General features: G+C 41.9%; 1 protein-coding gene across 1 annotated transcript in view; it reads left to right on the top strand.

The window, feature by feature from the left end:
- The first annotated feature begins 13,741 nt into the window (after positions 1 to 13,741).
- The window catches only part of erfl1 (Ets2 repressor factor like 1), a 47,754-nt gene continuing 43,054 nt past the window's right edge, over positions 13,742 to 18,441 (top strand). The window contains exon 1 of the mRNA XM_064299060.1: positions 13,742 to 13,903. The gene's annotated coding sequence lies outside the window, so the exon portion shown is untranslated. The remainder of the gene's footprint in view (positions 13,904 to 18,441) is intronic.

Raw genomic sequence — 18,441 nt, forward strand, 5'->3', positions numbered from 1 at the left:
TGCCAGTCATCAGTCAGTCAGTCTTCGTGTCAGACTGCCAGTCCGCCTGTCCGTCAATCCATCTGCAGTTCAGTCAGTCGGTCTGCACGTCAGTGGTCCAGCACCCTACACACGCGTGCGCGCGCACACACACACACACAGACACAGACACAGGCACATACACGCGCACACAGGTAAGTGGCGTGTGTTTACAGCTTGTTCATTTCCACTCTGCAACTCTCAGCACCGAAAAGAGCGAGAGAGGGAGAGAGCGATCGGAAGAGAGAGGGAGGGTGGCGGGCAGTGTTTTTGTCCAGGAGAGAAATAGCCCTCTAGGTTGTAATTGGAGGCAGAGAAGGAGAGAAAGAGGAGGGAGGGAGAGACAGCAGAAATTGCTTGGCCGGGGTCTGTGTGGGATGATAGTGTTTTTGACAGGTAAATAAGGCTGTGATTGTCGACAGTTACACTGCACCTCTCTGACCCCCACACACATCGGCCTCTTCCATCTATATTTCACTCTGACACACAGCCTGACTCCCTCTCTCCGCCTCGCCCCGCATGTACACACACTTCGCAGGGTCACGCCGTCTCTGACTTTCACACACTGGTCCCCTGGCTGCTGCTCGCTCGCCGGGAAACATGAACACACACTCTTACGGAGCGCACATTCATACACAATGTCTCACACACTCCTGATTCCGACTTTCGCACTCCGGTCGCAGACGGTCGCAAACACACACTCATATACGCCAGCGTATAAATTTGCCCATGGTCTCGTACACACATGCACACACACAAACACACGCACTCCATACAGTCATACTCTTTGATGTTCACAGTTTCAAACCATAAACTCCATAGGGTCACACATTCACATCCTCTTTGACAACACTTGCCCGTGTTTCTGGCTAACTCAAAAAAACACACTACGTTATGTACACAAAAGTACAAAACATACACACACACACACACACACACACACTATCTGGCTCACTCATGAACACACACACACTCTTACATACACAACAATACACATCCCATGGATGCTGCCTCACACACAAACACAAACATATGGTCATACTGTCTTTGATATACACAGTAACGTAATCTCTGGAACATTCATGAATACACAGTCTAATGCACAAAATAGTGGACATCCACGCACACCTATCTCCCACAATCACTAATTCTCTCTTTTTTTCTTTTGCTCTCTGATACAAATATTGTCTACACATATCAGCTCTTACATACTGTAATGTAAATGGAAGCCATTCAGACCTTTCCCATACACACTTACCATCAAACATTCACTTACACAAACACTCTCACAGACCCACACACACTCCCACCTACACACTCACCATCAAACCATCAAACATTCACTCTTACACAAACACTCTCACAAACCCACACACACTCCCACCTACACACTCACCATCAAACATTCACTCTTACACAAACACTCTCACAGACCCACACACACTCCCACCTACACACTAACCATCAAACATTCACTCTTACACAAACACTCTCACAGACCCACACACACTCCCACCTACACACCTACCATCAAACCATCAAACATTCACTCTTACACAAACACTCTCACAGACCCACACACACTCCCACCTACACACTCACCATCAAACATTCATCCTTATACAAACACTCTCACCGACCCACACACATACACACCTACACACTCACCATCAAACATTCAAACATTTACTCTTACACAAACACTCTCACAGACCCACACACACTCCCACCTACACACTCACCATCAAACATTCATCCTTATACAAACACTCTCACCGACCCACACACATACACACCTACACACTCACCATCAAACAATCAAACATATACTCTTACACAAACACTCTCACAGACCCACACACACTCCCACCTACACACTCACCATCAAACCATCAAACATTCACTCTTACACAAACACTCTCACAGACCCACACACACTCCCACCTACACACTCACCATCAAACATTCATCCTTATACAAACACTCTCACCGACCCACACACATACACACCTACACACTCACCATCAAACCATCAAACATTTACTCTTACACAAACACTCTCACAGATCCACACACACCTACACACTTACCAACAAACATTCACTCTTACACAAACGCTCTCACCAACCCACACACACTCCCACCTACACACTCACCGTCAAACATTCACCCTATACAAACACTCCCACCGACCCACACACATACACACCTACACACTTACCAACAAACATTTACACTTACACAAACACTCCCACACACCCACACATTTACACGTACCTGAAAACATTTACTCTTACACAAATACTCCCACAGACCCACACACATACACATTTACTGTCAAACATTTACTCTTACACAAACACTATCACAGACCCACACACATAGATAGATAATCTGGCTATTTAGATACACTGTTATTCTCGCTAATCCGACTACTGCTATCTCTCCTTCCTCCCCGTTTTCCCCTTCCTTCCATCTTCCCATCCTCTTTTATCAAGTCAACAACCATCCCTCCCCTCCCTCCCACACACACCTACACACTTACCAACAAACATTTACACTTACACAAACACTCCCACACACACCTACACACTCACCATCATACATTCACTCTTACACAAATACTATTACAGATCCACACACACCCACACCTACACATTCACACTTACCTGCAAACATTCACTCTTACACAAGTACTCTCACAGACCCACACACACCCTTACCTACACACTCGCCATCAAACATTCACTCTTAAACAAAAACTCTTACAGACCCACACTCATACACACAGGAATAGACATGATTTTAAGATGTATCTGGACGATTTATATTTCTCACTTTTTAAATTTCTTGCAAAAAAAAAAATTATTTAGATTTTCAGCTGTACTAAAATCTTTTGATCTATACTCTGATTTTAGGTAGATAGATAGATAGATAGATAGATAGATAGATAGATAGATAGATAGATAGATAGATAGATAGATAGATAGATAGATAGATGTGGATATACAGACGTATAGATATGTAGGAAGATAGTTGGCCACACTGTTATTCTCGCTAATCCGACTACTGCTATCTCTCCTTCCTCCCCGTTTTCCCCTTCCTTCCATCTTCCCATCCTCTTTTATCAAGTCAACAACCGTCTCCCCCCTCCCTCCCTGCCTGCCCTTGCCTCCCTCCCTCCCTCTCTCTCCCTCTCTCACTTCAATCTCAAGTGTTTTCAATTTTATTCTAGAGTGGAATTAACTACCCCCGATGTCAAATTGCCGACGAAATCGATAATAATATCTTTACAAAAGAGGATATTCCAGTCTCTCGCGTCGGCTTTTGAAAAATGGAAAATTTAGCCGAGATTGATTCATTAGTTGACACGTTATAGGACGGTATAAGTATTGATCGTGGCCTGTCATGTCCCATCTCGGCTAATCGAAGCTGAGGCGCTCTGTCGATGGGCGCATTTTTCATAATTCCAACGCCGGAGAGAGAGAGAGAGACCAGCGGACGGAGGCGACTGCGAGGCACAGAGAGAAGGAGAGAGTGTATGAGGGGGGTGAAAGAAAGATAGAGAGGGAGAGAGATGACTGGGGGGAAATATGTAGGGGGAAAGAGTGTGGGAGAGAAATAGACATGGAAAAAAGACATGGAGTTAAAGAAAGAGAAAATGGTGGAGAAAACGGAAGAAAGGAAGTGTAATGTCTTGGTGTAATGGGAAATACGTTTTAGAGATGGGTCTGTGGGAAGGTGTTTTAATAGTAGTATAGTTACTTACCCGACAATAATAAAAGCATTAACAAATTACATATAAACTCGAAGACGGTTATATAGACCAATGAGTGAAAGAAACGCGGAAAGATACGAGATAGCTAAAGAGTAGCAATGGGGAAGAATGGGTTTTAATAGCGGGTGAAGATGCGAAGAGGTGTGAAAATGGCGAGAGATCGGATGAGGAGGTTGAGTGGTTGGGCTGGGGCTGAGAGGGGAAGGGGGGGTCAGATCTGAGGAAAATAAATAGAAATCGAATGCTTCGGGCGCGAGAAGAAAGAAGTTCTGAGGCGGAAAAAAGTAAAGAGTGAAAACATATAACGAGGAAGATGGAGAAACTTTTTGATAGCTGCAGTGTTCATTTGAAAAGTTAGCTTTTCGGAGTTATAAAAGCTTCTGCACTTCAGCATACGTCATACAAGGAAAGTAAACCATAGTAACTCCTTTGGATGATATACGGAGGCTATTAATCCTAAATGTGTCTTCTCCTTTTAAACCTAAGGTCCACATGACACCAACGTTCCATGTAGTTGACCTTGCATAAAGTAAGCTTTAAAGAGATCTGGCAGTGTCAGTGGTGCTGTCTCTTGTGTTTTGCGATGAAGCTACTATATTCTCAGTTTGAGCCTCGGTGACCGTCTTGTAACCAGCCTTTTGTTTCTTTCACAATGCACCAATCGGCCATATTTAAATAACGATGTCCACATATATCATGGCCTACACCAGAAGACGGCCAGCATAGTTTACTTATGACCCAGGCGTTTGTCTTTTTTGTGTCCATAAATCTATCATCTTGGCCAGGTTGCGTCTGACGGTGTATTTTCAGTATATACGTCGCCTTTATCTGAGAACCTCAGAGTCGGTTCAATTATGACCATGTTTAAGATACAAAAAAAAAAAAAGTAAATTGTTTGATTTCATTCCCACTATATAATGTCGCCCAAGCAACACGATTAAACTAGTGAGCCTAATGGACACGAGTACACACATATGGAGAGGCAGTTGTTGTTAAACAGCCGGGGGGAATGGGAAACAGACAGGGCCTTTTGTCGGTGTTTTGGGGGAAAATAGTGTGGATTACTGGGGAACGAACGATTGAAGGAAGGGATAGAGCGCAGAGGGTGGTGAAGGAGTGATGGAGAAGGGTTATGGTGAAAGAGAGGAGAATGGACTGGCTACAAAAGCCCAAAGAGGGGAGTATATGTGTTTGAGAGATGGAGAAATAGAGGGAGGGAGGGCGAGGGGGTCTCGGTACTTGGCAGTCTCTGAGTATCTCAGGTTCTCTCCGGCCGGGAAAGCGGTCGATATTTAATTGTTATTGCTAGCATGGAACGCACGGAAGCGGTGCCTGTACGAAAATTTCTCATTTATTTGGTATTCTTGTTTTCTCCCTCTCTCACTCTGCCTTCTCTCCTTTTTGTAACGGAACACTGGGGGTGTGGGGTAGAAACGAGGAGGGGTGCATTAAACGCATTTTGGGGTACAAGGAGCGTGTGGGGGGAGGGTGTGGTATCGAAAGAGTGAAAAAGCACACAGTTTTCACCAACCAAGTTTAGTTTTTGTCCCCAGATATATTGTTTTACCCCCCCTCACCCCACCCCCAACCCACACCATGTACTCCATTTCCCCCTCCCCTACCCCACCCCGCCCCCATTCCTCCTTCACCCCTCTCTCTATCTACCCCCACCTGTCCAAAATGAAAAATCCGTCATTTTCATCAAACGTCCAACCAAATATTATCTACACTCCATTCCGAGAGATCGAATCTTATTTAGGGCGACGGGATTCGCCATCTGTTTTCAAATTTCATTCCTCCATGAACTTTATTTTCCCCGACTTTGGGCAAAATTATAACCCGATCGATCCGCTATCTGGCCGCCCTGTACATATATTTTCCGCGGCGGTCTCCCTATTGCTCACAGTCGCTGGTCAATTGACTGACATACGAACATAGAAACTGTGCAGAGTGCATTGTAGGATAGTGGCGCGGAATAGATTTCAACTTAACCATAGACAGGTTGATGTAGGGATACACCTTCATGCGCCTCTCTTCTCTCCATCTCCTATTTCTCACACTCGTCGCGTCTGGTTCCTCGCTGTCATGCTGCCTCTCTCGCCAGCGTTTGTCTCCCCCTCTCTCTCGCTCCTTTTTTCTTCGTCATGTCTTCCTCTCGATTTGAGCTCATCTTTTGTGTTCCATTTTTCCTTTACCGCGAACGGACTTGGAAGTGACTAAAGAGGAGGTAGACTGGGCGACTGTTACCGTTGTTTTTGTTCCTTTATTTATTTAGACTCTTTTAACGGCGGAGTTTTTTTTAAAAGCACTTTCTCTCTCTCTCTTTCGCTCTTTTCTTTTTCTTTTTCTCTTCCATTTATTTCCCGTGCTTTATCTTCACTTTTACTTTAAAGTAACATATTATTATTATTATTATTATTATTATTATTATTATTATTATTATTATTTGATAATGAGAAGAGGAAAATACATCAACCTTAAAACCCCTTCTGATTGTTCCATTTGATTTAATAAGTTTGCTCTCAGTCGCATCAGTACCAACGGAACCCGGAAACTCAAGTGGGACGTAAAGCCAGGCGGATGAAAGAGAGTAGAACTCGGTAAGAAGATCTCCATTCATACTTTTCTGACAGACTGGGAGAGAGCGAGCGTGTGTCGGGGATCGAGGGACTGAAAGTGACGTGCTTAGCCGAGAGAGAATTCAAGAGACGGAGAGGCAGATAATGTCGTTTGACAAAAAAAGAACATGTGGCATCCATCATAGATTGATTGGTAGATTGATATGTACTTGGCAGCGCACTGTTCAACACGAGTTGCATCTTTACAAATAGGTAGATCGGGGGATGTAGAACGAATAAGGGACTGCGGTGCTTGACGAAATAAAACGCACGTAGCATTTGTAATGTCCCGAAATCGCTGGAGGGAACGTAAGGAAATGATGTTAGCGGTAAGTGAAATCTGAAAGGGGAGGGGGTGTAAAGAGAGAGAGAAAGGGAGATGGCGGCACACGGAAGTCCACACGTGTTGAGACTGTAGTGTAGCCTTTTACCTTCACGGCCATCTTTCACGCTTGGAATAGACATGTCGGTAGTTTTGATGCCTATCTCACTGATCTTAACAGTTTCCAATTGACTTCGCCCATTGAGTGAACCCATCAAAACTTCACTGGATGAAGGGAAGAGTGAACAGGACCAAAGAGCACGTGTGTGTGTGTGTGTGTGTGTGTGCTTACTCTGGTCACTTTGATGCAAAGCCAGCACAGAATCCAATGTCTGCCAAATCTGCATGATTTCTGTTTTCTCTGAATGAGCGTGTTCTGTGTATGCTATATGCTAATAGTTTGAAATGGAGGGGGTTAGGACAGTTAGGGCTTACAAGCAATAGCATGGAATACAATGGATCACTGACACTGGAGTGTGGATTTGCTAGACAGGCACTTGGCTGATAGGATAAGACTACAACAGAGAAAAATTGAGCACTTGTAGAATGTGGCACACACACACGCACACACACACACACGCACACACACACATTCGTCTGAACAACAGATGTGGGATTTTGTTTGACGAAATCATGTGAGGAGGAAAGTCAGACTCTGCTGAAGTTCATGTAAGTTCGCTGTATGTGGGTGTGTGTTGTAAAAACATAAATCCCAGGGATTCAGAATTCTTGCCTTTATTGACAAGTTTGACCAAAACACTTTAACTTATTGCTATATATATACTTTGTCTGAGAATGTTGTCTGTATGTGTGTGTGTGTGTTTATGTATGTATGTATGTATGTATGTGTGTAGTACATATATATATATATATATATATACATACATACATACATAAACACACACACACGCACACACATACAGACAACATTCTCAGACAAAGTATATATATAGCAATAAGTTAAAGTGTTTTGGTCAAACTTGTCAATAAAGACATATATACATATATACAAAAATACACACACACACACACACACACACACAACAATCTCAGAGAGTTTGCCATTTCATTGGTGCATGCAGTACAGTTCATAGTCGTGTACAGAGGAATCATTTCAGAGAGCGGGACTCACGGCATGACGTGGAGGTGGGGTTTTACCTAAGTACTCAGAGGCTTACTTACTGCGCAGGCCATCGCGATATTTATAGAGGGCGTAACAGATTCATTACCATTGATGCATTTTTCCATAAAGAATAAAGCGTTCATAAAAGCCGAACCCCAATAAGTCACGGGGGCTGACAGTGATGCAGGCTATGACTTAATCATTCCTCATTCCTTTTATGGCCAGTGCAGACATTTATGGCCTTTAGGGGGATGTTGGGGAACAAGGTTATATTCATTTGGGCACCACATTTCATCGAGGTTCGCGATTGAAATCCCATTGCACAACGGTCTCATCCACTTCAGGGTTTTACTCGTGAAGAACTGGAGAGCCAATCGAGGCACGGTTGCCCCCACGTGACCTCACTGTATGCACTGTACGTGCGGCTGGAAGGGGTTTTGATTGATATTATTTAGCTCGGCCCTTTTCCAATATCCGTCTTTCCCTGAAAACCACATTTCTGGGGGCTGTTGCTGTCTTTCCTGCCACACGCGCATGCGCCTCCCTTTTCCGTTTTCCCCTCTCCTGTGTGTGGGCCCTCCTGCCCAGACCGTCCCTTGAGTTTCTCACTTGCACCTGCGACACTTATTCTTGTCCACTCTGCGGCCTGTTTTTACAGAACCTTTGCACCTCTCTGTCTGCTCTTAGTGTCGTCCTCTTGTAGCGTTTGTTTCCGCGTAGTAATTATTCCTTCTTCCTCTCATACTTTCATCTCTTCTTCTGCCATGCATCCATTACCTCGCACGCCTCTCTCTTTCGTCTTTACCTGTCTCACACTCTTCCATCTCTCCATTCGGTCCCTCTCTCCCACACATCTCTCTTCCTCACCTCTCTTCTACAGCTCTCTCTCCCTCTTCTTTTCCTCTCTTGTACAGCTGTCTCTTTCTCTTCTTTACCTCTCTTGTACAACTCTCTCCCTCACGTCTTTACCTTACTTCTTCAACTCTCTCCTTCCCCCCCCCCCCTCCATATTTCGGAGGCACTGACCCCCCCCCTCCACTTTCCCCTCTCTCCTTTTTTCCCCCACTTAACCCCATATTTCACAGCTGAACTGCAGCTAATTCATCCCCAGGCTGTTGAGCAGCGCTCTTTCCAACGGGAGGACCACGCTTAATTACCCGCAATTAAAGCCAGGCGCTAACGAGAAAATCGCTCTATTATGAAATAAAGCCCGGGGAGAGAGAGGGGAAGAAAAAAAGAGGCCGGTGATATGGATTCGAGCGAAGTTGAAGGCGGTGGATGGAGCAGGTACTGGGGGCTCGGAGTGGAGCACAGGTGCTGGCGGGGTGTTCTGCGGTGGCAACAGGGTGGGACGTGGCGACTGTCAGGGCGCAGTTTCGTTTGGTTTCGTTTGGTGTACCCTCGGTCAGGGTTTGCACGGTGAGACTTTGGTGACGGTGTGGCACGGCGCAGTCACGTTGAGCCCGATTACGCTGCGATCACGGATCGGTAACGAACCAGAAGAAGGGGAACGGCACAATCAAAAGCACAGCATGGGAAGGGACGCAGTTGGTCGCTGCACAGCAACGAGACACAGCCTCACTCAGAGGAGTAGGGGAACCAAAATAAATCTAGTGCATCTGTGTATCTCACAGCAGCTATCCAGGAACCTCGTCTGTCGAGAACCTCACTTGCCAGATGCAGCGCCACAAATAGCAAGGATAATTTACCTCCAGTCAATCCGGATCAGAGTACAGTAAGACCAAAATAAATGCAGTAAAGGTAAGAATAATTGTAAGGGTATTAATGATAACAGTGTCCCCCCCCCCCACCACACCCCACAATAATAACAATTAGATTTGAATGCCTCCACAGCCCCCACCCCTCTCCCCCTTCTCTGTCTCCCTCTCAGATTAAAGTGGGTGTGTTAATTCGGCGGTGTAGCGATCGAAGAGCTCTGGCAACAATGGGAAATGGGCTATTGATCAGAACTGCTCAGATTAAGACCGGAGAGTGGAGCTCTTTCTCCTTCTCGCTCCCTCTTTCTTTCCATTTCCGATTCTGCCCTCTCTCTCTCCCTCCTTCTCTCTCTCTCTCTCTCTCTCTCTCTCTCTCTCTCTCTTCTCTCTCTCTTTCTCCCTTCCTTCTCTCTCTATCTGTTTCTCTTTCACCCTTGGGCTCTTTCCTGAGCCCGTGAGTATGTATCTGTATGGCTTAGCTGGTGTCTTCTTGCTCTGTTCTCTGTTTTTTTTTTTGCTGCCATTAATGGGCCTTCAATGGGTCTTCAATGGGTCATTGAAGTTCAGGTTCATATGTTCCACATGTGTTCGTGCGAACAAGTATTGGCAATTAAGCCCCTCATTGAGGAGGGAAACCCATAAAACATGAGAAGAAGAAAAAACGGAGGACATAAAGTCTCCACAACAATAACACAGGTGCTAAGACTGTTGTGATGTTGTAGTTTGTTTGTAGTTATCGCTTCATGCTTTTCTTAATGAGGAGAAGACCTTGGAAATATTCCATTGTCACTGCAACCGCATTGTTGTAATTACTGCTGTGTTGTGTGTGGACCTGGTATGGTAATCTTTTTTTTTTTTTCTAATAAAAGGACAGGAAGGGCATGGCCATAATGCATGACACGAGGGCACTGTAAATCCACACAATGAAACCCGAGCTGTACCTGAAACAGAAAATGGCTGCTGTTCCAAGTGCTGGAGCAGGATCAGGCAGTGAAAGGCTCATCCCATCTCAAACCATTTTGACCAGGCAAATGCAACCTAGAGTCCCAACGAGCAGTCTGTCTGTCTGTCTGTCTGTCTGTCCGTGACCGGCAACAGCACTCCGCATACTGTTCTACAATCTGACACAGAATTACATTTTATATGTGTGAGTATGTGCGGCAGCCAGTATACTTTTAATACTTGTATTGATTAATTTCAAAATGAAATAATATAGGTCAGACGTGAGGATACTTGGCATCCGTGGTTCACTTGTTGTGACAGTGGGGCCACTGTACAGACTGGCATTTGGACCGCTACAAACTAAATATACGACGATTGTCCTTTGGTGATTTCGTATGTATCCTAGCATATATTTTCAGACACTGCGACCCTTTGAAAATATGGCTATGTGTGTTAATATGGCTTTTAATGCCACGTTTTATCACAGATTGACAGCTTATGTCGCACACCCAGTTATGCATGTTGCTGTGACTGCAGTCACACTATCATTGTGGTTTCCCACGTCTCCCTGTCCTCACACCAATGGGCATCACCCTACTGTACCTCTCCTCTTCTTTCAGTGGTTGAAGCGCAAATCTGTCCCTCTCCAAAATCTCCCGACCCAGTCCTGCTATATTGTGCCAGTGTATAAGAATCCCATGAATATAAAGGGAAGATAGTTATTAAACTCAGTCTGTTACACTGAAAGTCACTCAGCAGAGCCTCTTATCCAAAGCCACTTGTGGAGGAACTCAGTGTTAGTTTCGAGGGCACAAAAAAAAAAAACGATATCACTAAGAATGAACAGAAATCAAGTTAATAATCAGGAAGTGTAAACTTAGCTGAAAAAAAAAACCGATAATTAGTATTGTAACAGAAGTAAATGGCGCTATGCAGCTAACCCATCTTTACACAGATATGCCTGTAACATGGCAATCGCAAAAGAAAATTTTAAAAAAAATAAAAATAAAAATAAAATAAAATAGGATAGCTGAAGAGAGTCAAGGGAGCTATGGTGCTGTCCCAAGAGGTGAGCCTTTAGTTTGCCTCAGAAGATGGGCAGGGTTTCTGCAGTCCTAACTGCGGTGGGAAGCTCATTCCAGTCAGAACCAAGATCTCCCCAATGAGAGCAGTGCAAGGAAGTGGGGTCCTCTCTGTGCGCCCCAAAAAATGAAAAAGTGGCCTTCTCTGTAACATGCCATTAAAAGGTGTGTCCTGTATAACTCAGCTGGCTGCACTTGTGTCCATTAAATTTTAAGTTACCCTGGGCAAGAGTCTGAGCTGCTGTTAGGGGGGTGGGGGCGGTCAGGTGAGGGGGGGCTTAAGATGATTCAAAGGGCCCTGGCTGACAGGGGCCCTCAAAAAAATTTTAAACATAGCATTTGTTGGGGCCCAATGTGAGATCTTTTCATGGGGCCCAAAATCCCTAGTGGCACCCCATCCTCCTAAATGAACATAATGTAACATAATGCAATGAGCGTTGATTAGTTAATAATTTGACATTAATGAATACAATCAAGCTATGAACTGAAAGGGAACACCAGGAGAGCCTAGAACAGAAATCCGTTTAAGTTCAGAAAAGATTACAAACCTTTGAAAACAAACTGAAGAGAATGTGGGGAATGGGGAAAATTTAGTTTATAAGGGAATAGAAACAACTTGCTAAGGACAGCCACAGTACACACTAGAGGGCACTATAGAGGTGTGTGTGTGTGTGTGTGTGTGTGTGTGTGTCTGGGTGTGCGCACATGTGCCTGTGTGTATGTGTGCGTGTGCGTGTGTCTGTGTCTGTGTGTGTGCTTGCTTGGCTCCCCCTCGTTCTCAGTATAGGTCCGCATATTCTCAAGACAAGAATCAAGTCAGTCTTTATGTCCGTCATACTGCGTGCTGGTCAGGCCCTTTCTTTCATGTTCAGGTGGACAGTTATTCATTCATTTGGTCACACACTCTCTTCCTCTGTCTCTCTCTCTCTCTCTACTCTCTCTACTCTTGGGATGTCTCCCATTGTCTTTCCATCCTATTCTCTCCTCTCTCTCTGTCTCTCCCTCTCCCTCTCTTTCTCTCTGTCTCTCTCTTCCTCTGCTATAACACCCCTCTCATGAGTGAGTTCTATGGGTTTGCCTAATTGATTATTAAGTAGCTGATTAGGGATCAATTAAGTAATTAAAGTTTGTTAGGCCAATTCCAGTAAGGTCGATAACTGAAGTAAAAGTGAATGCAACCATTTTGATGGTTTACAGCTCACATGAAATGAACTCAAACCTGGACTATACTTTCTTCCGTGTACCGACAACATTGTGGAAAATGCTAGCCTGATTAATTTGGCTTCAACTGTGTTTTGACATGTTGCAACGTGATTATTCTAGTGGACCACTGGTTTCACCACTGTGACATAAAATGTGCGAAGCCTATTCTTTCGTTTTAGCAGCGTTTGTTTTTCTTTCTTTTTAAAGTTTACTCGTGAGTTTAGAGAATTAACTTCGTATGACTTCATTTTCCGGATGAAATCCTTGCGCGACGGTTGTGTTTATTTAGCTTACACGTATTGTGCCGTTAAGAAGGGATCAAGGTAGAAAATGAATTGCTTGCTACTGTAGGAGTGAAATGCAGGCACATGATAAAGAAATAACCACTGACGACGTGTATCCTAACAAACGTGATAAATGTTCCGATAAATTATTCTGTCACATTTTATGAGCGCCAATCGGACAGCTTCTATTTAAAAAAATCAAGGTGGGAGGGGAACATTTATAAAACGGCGAGAAACCGGAGACAGAAACGTTATGAGAGTCGAAGAAAACAATATATAAAAATAAAAGCGAGGGAAAACGTGAGAAGGACTTATGCGAATATCTTGTCTGCGTGAATAGAAAGAACGAGGTTGCGGAAAGTCGGCGACGAGAGAGAGAGAAAGAGAGAGACAGAGGACCAACACACGCGAGCGCGCGCTCGCGCACACACAAGCACACACACACACACACACACACACACACACACACACAAAACCTCATATACGAGACACAGGAGCGGAAACGGGTCGAATCCTACTTCAAATTCTCTTTCCTCTCGGCTTGTCGACCGGGGAAAACAAACCGACCCGAGGCACAGCGAATGGGGATTTACTAATTAACTACTTACACACACAGAGACGCACACCTCCCTCTCCCTCCCCCTCCCTCCCTCCCTCCTTTCTCTCAGTTCCGTCAAGTCGAGGTTATTAGTACAGTGGTGCTTTTTCGGTCCCTAGCGCGGTGAGATGCTGGAACACACGCCCGGAAAGTGATCGCATACATGGTTAGATCGCTCGTTGGTGTCAGGATATCGAACAGCTGGGAGAGACTAGAGGTATGTCAGTGCCGCTCCTCTGTACGGTTACCAAACTCTTAGACTGTTAGTATGTGGGAACATCCAATATGGAAAGTGTAAATAGCTTGCGATCGGCTACAGCGGGGGTTTTTCATTTATTATTATTATTATTATTATTATTATTATTCTTATTATTATTATTATTATTATTATTATTATTATGCTTTCGGGAAATTATCTTGATAGACATAAAAAGTTGTTTCCGGCTTAATGAAAATTAATGGTGAAAGTACAATGTTGACACATGGTATGCCGTGCATTTGTATAGTTCATTCAACGTGATTCCTTTTCTTTTTTTTCAAAGAGTATCAATTAATTTCTCTCTCTTTCACACGCACACACACACACCGTATCTCTCTCTCTCGCTCTCGCTTCAAATTTTATATAAATATGATTGATCTAGTTCGCGATACAGCTTCTTCCTCGCGAAATGCCCGCGTTTGAACTTCTGTTCTTTGGCTGATCGCTCAACGGGAAGTCATGCTGCTCTGAACTGTCCGTGCCACCCTGGATTAGACGTTAAGTGTCTCTATTTGTTAACGCTATACGTCTAACCCTCACCTACACCACCGTATCAATCAGTCAATTAAACAGGCACTCACACGGCAATGAAACGAGTCTAATACCGACTAAGCGCCGCTTGTGTGTCTTTCGATCTGTCTCTCTGAGTGACCGTGCACTATTTATGTTTACAAATGTCTGTTTAATGTTCAGTACATCCGTCTTTTCAGGGTGAACGATTAAGACTATAAATCCGAATAATATGCAGAGATTCTCTAATACCTTCATTCGGCAATCTCACCTTTCTTTCGAAGCAAACTACTTACACCCACATAAAGAATTATTATTATTTTTTTGTATTATCACACACAGGGGGACATAAATCAGGACTTAAAATACACTAACCATGCAGTTTATGTCGATTGACAAAACATAAGTCGTTCTTACTGGTGTTGTAAGCAGTGCTCTTGGTATAATGATTCCTTTAAATTTGACTTCTTTAGAAGTTTGTACATCACAAAAAGTGTGTGATGTAGGCTATACAAAATTGATGTATACAAAATTTCTCAAAATCTTTCTTCATGTGTGTTACATGTGTTAGGTGAATATTTGTCTGAGAAAATACATGTAGGTGTAGGTAGAACAGGTGTAGTGAATGGGGCTAAAATGTATCGGAATTTGCACGTAACCGAACTACAATCTAAAGCCTGTGCAAAGAAATGACGGGTAGATAGATGTTTACTTTGTTTTCATTATGTTATATTTAGCCTAATATGCGATAATATATTGATGATAAACGCACCAGATGGGATGATAAAGATAATCCGTTAAAACACTTCGTAACATACTACATTCAGTATAAAAATGATTTATATGCATGCATCCCAACGTTACATGTGTATGAAGGTCACCTGTTGAATTATGTCATATATGATTCATTTTGTTCATTCAGTTCGAATATATAAAGTTTATTTATCCTTTATGAAACTTTAATGCCGCTTCATGTATGCCGTCTCTGTGTACCATATGAAATATTTCTGCTGCTACGTTTCTGGATAAATACTGTTTATAGGTCGATAAATAGACATGTAACTATTTCAGTCGGACAGATCGATCAAAATAGATACACGCAGCCCACCCGAAAGTTGTTTTTCTGTTCAATTATTCATAAATCTCTCATTTGAAAAAACTTCCATGATCACCAAAAATCAGCTTTTTAACGTTTTCCTTTGAGTTTCCAAAAAAATATTTTTTTACTTGTGTTCAAGAGTATATACACCATAATAATAATAATTACTATTATTATGATTAGAAGTGGTAGTAGTATAATAACATTAATACTACTACTACTACTTCTACTACTATTACTACTAATAATAATAATAGTTAACTCAATGCATATTATGACAATTACCAATAATGATATTGTTCATTTGATATTTTTATTACTGCTGTTGTTATTACTTGTCAATTATGTCATCATGTATCAAAGTTAATTATTCATATGATAATGTTATTATATTATTATTATTGTTGTTGTTGTTGTTGTTGCTGTCTATGTTATACAATGAGTACAATCATTTTTTTATAAGCGCATGCGCAAATGATTGTAATACGAAAGTTCAATTTGATGATAATAAGAATACCAGGTAAGAACACACGAGACTTAATGGGAGATCACAAATAAAGGAAATAGCAAGCCAATGTTTTAGTAGGTAGTAGGCCTACAGATTTGTTTGCGATTTGGGGGAAAAACAAAACTCGTTTGTCCTGACGTATTTTGCACTGTTGTCTATGCAATGCGTTGTAACCACAAGGGATGTTTTGTTCCTTTTTCTCTGTGCTCCCAGTACAGTCAATTCTACATCTAGGCTACGGGTCACTTTAATCGCTTTATTTTATTATCACGATCATGGTTTTAATATGTCTGGCGTCTGTGACAGAACAGGTTCCTTTAATCTGTCAATTCCTTTCGGGCAATTCTGTATTCATCCATTAATTTCATTACTTCCCTTTCAGTGTTGTTTCTCTCGGCCCCCACCCCACCCCCTCGCCCCCTCTCTCGCCTTCCTCGTCAATATTCGGTGGAAATATTTCCGACATTAAATGGCATTTGGGGAAATCTCTCTCTCCACCTCACTCAATCCCCAATCCCCCGCCCAGCTGACTGCCATGCCTTCACCTTTCCAATTGTTTTTATTTAATAAATGCAATTTTGAATGTGCATTTCATTTTTTTTTCACGACGCAGATAAAACGTTTCAATCTCCAATTATCATAAGAATAATTCACTTTTCGATACATATCGACATAATTAAAATAATATTTTATCAGCAATAATAACAATATTATCATACATTAACAATATGATTTTTTGTAATGATCATAATTTTATTATTATTATTATTATTATTATTATTATTATTATTATTTGTGTTGGTAGTAGTAGTGGCAGCACCGTTTTTTTGATGTACTGCTTTTTTGTTGTTGCTTATTATAATAATAATAATAATTATTATTATTATTATTATTAATAATAATAATAATAATAATAATAATGATAATAATAATAATAATTTTATTATTATTATTATTGTTATTATTATTGTTAGTAGTAGTAGTAGTAGTAGCAGCAGCAGTAGTAATAGCAATAGTAGTAGTATCATTATTATTGTATTTGTTCACATAGCCTATGGTACGTACTGTAGGCAACATATCACAACTCCATCGGTAAAATTATTTCAGGCCGTGTATCATTGTCTTCTCTTCAGGTTTTCTTCAGGCAAAATTGATGAACGCCGATGAACTTTTCTCGTTGTCGTTTGTGATTATCATTAGGGGTATTTTTGACAATATATAAATAAATATCGTGTCGTAAAATTATTAACATCTCCGCAGAAATGTAGCTTTTGCACAAATGAAACGCGTGAGTAGCGACATGGGGCAACAGACTAGTGTGAGGCGATGATACAAAGAGTGCTACCAAACTGCTATGAGAATTTTCTGCTGTTAACTTCACATCAATAACGTAGCCTACTTTTACCCTCCAAACTGAAATAATAACAGCACTATCCAGTGTTAGTTATATAAATTCAGGAGCTATACTTGTGGGAAAAAAAACTTTTCTTAATTTTTTTCGCTATAATTCAGTTACATTAATGAGTCATTCTAAATGATTCCTTTGCTGAAGTGTAACTTTATTTATTCTTATTGCTTCTTCATGTCTTATCCCACAACCCTATATCTTTGCTGTCCGTCGCTTAAAATAATTTCGTTTCCAGATTCTAATGTCTCCTCATCACCTTTCTTGATGTGTAACTGTGTTGGAATGTTGCTTAATGGGACGCGCGTGCATAGAGTTCAACGGAAATTAATCCATATTTGTTCATATGATCTAAGCTGCAGTTTTCTCCGCGTCTCTAAATACCTCTGCGGCGTGTATTTCTGGCACAGGAATGGACCACCACAAGTAGTAACGATAATTATTATTAAACGCTGACATCCACAATTGCAACTTAATCTGCATGTAAATGATATTAATTCTGTGGACTGCAACGGGAAGATTGCGAAGTCCGTACCGAAAAGGGTACAAATACACGTAAATAACTTAAGTTGGCTCAAAGTATATAGCCAGAGACACAGTGTATATATGTAATTTAATAGGTTGCACATTTTTTTAAAATTTTATTTTAAATAGACCTACTCCAAAACTATACTTAGGTAGTCGCGTTGATCTTAAAATCTTACAAATTATGAAAAGTAAAAAATAAAAATAAAATTTTTTAAAGCATAAATGATTGCAGATGAATGTGCATCATCTTGAAGTACGCTAATTTGTCTGAACGAAAGCGGGTTCCTCTCTAACATTGTGTGTCCAATCTATTTAATATTTGTAAAATAAAATGCACTTTACAACATGTATAGCCTATTTGGATAACCTACCTCGATATAATGTCACCCACTTAAGAGGCAAAAACGCTTTGTTTTGCAACATAACATAAATACAGAGACAAGAAG

The sequence above is a fragment of the Anguilla rostrata genome, chromosome 1 (genome assembly GCF_018555375.3).
Source record: "Anguilla rostrata isolate EN2019 chromosome 1, ASM1855537v3, whole genome shotgun sequence".
Classification (NCBI taxonomy): domain Eukaryota; kingdom Metazoa; phylum Chordata; class Actinopteri; order Anguilliformes; family Anguillidae; genus Anguilla; species Anguilla rostrata.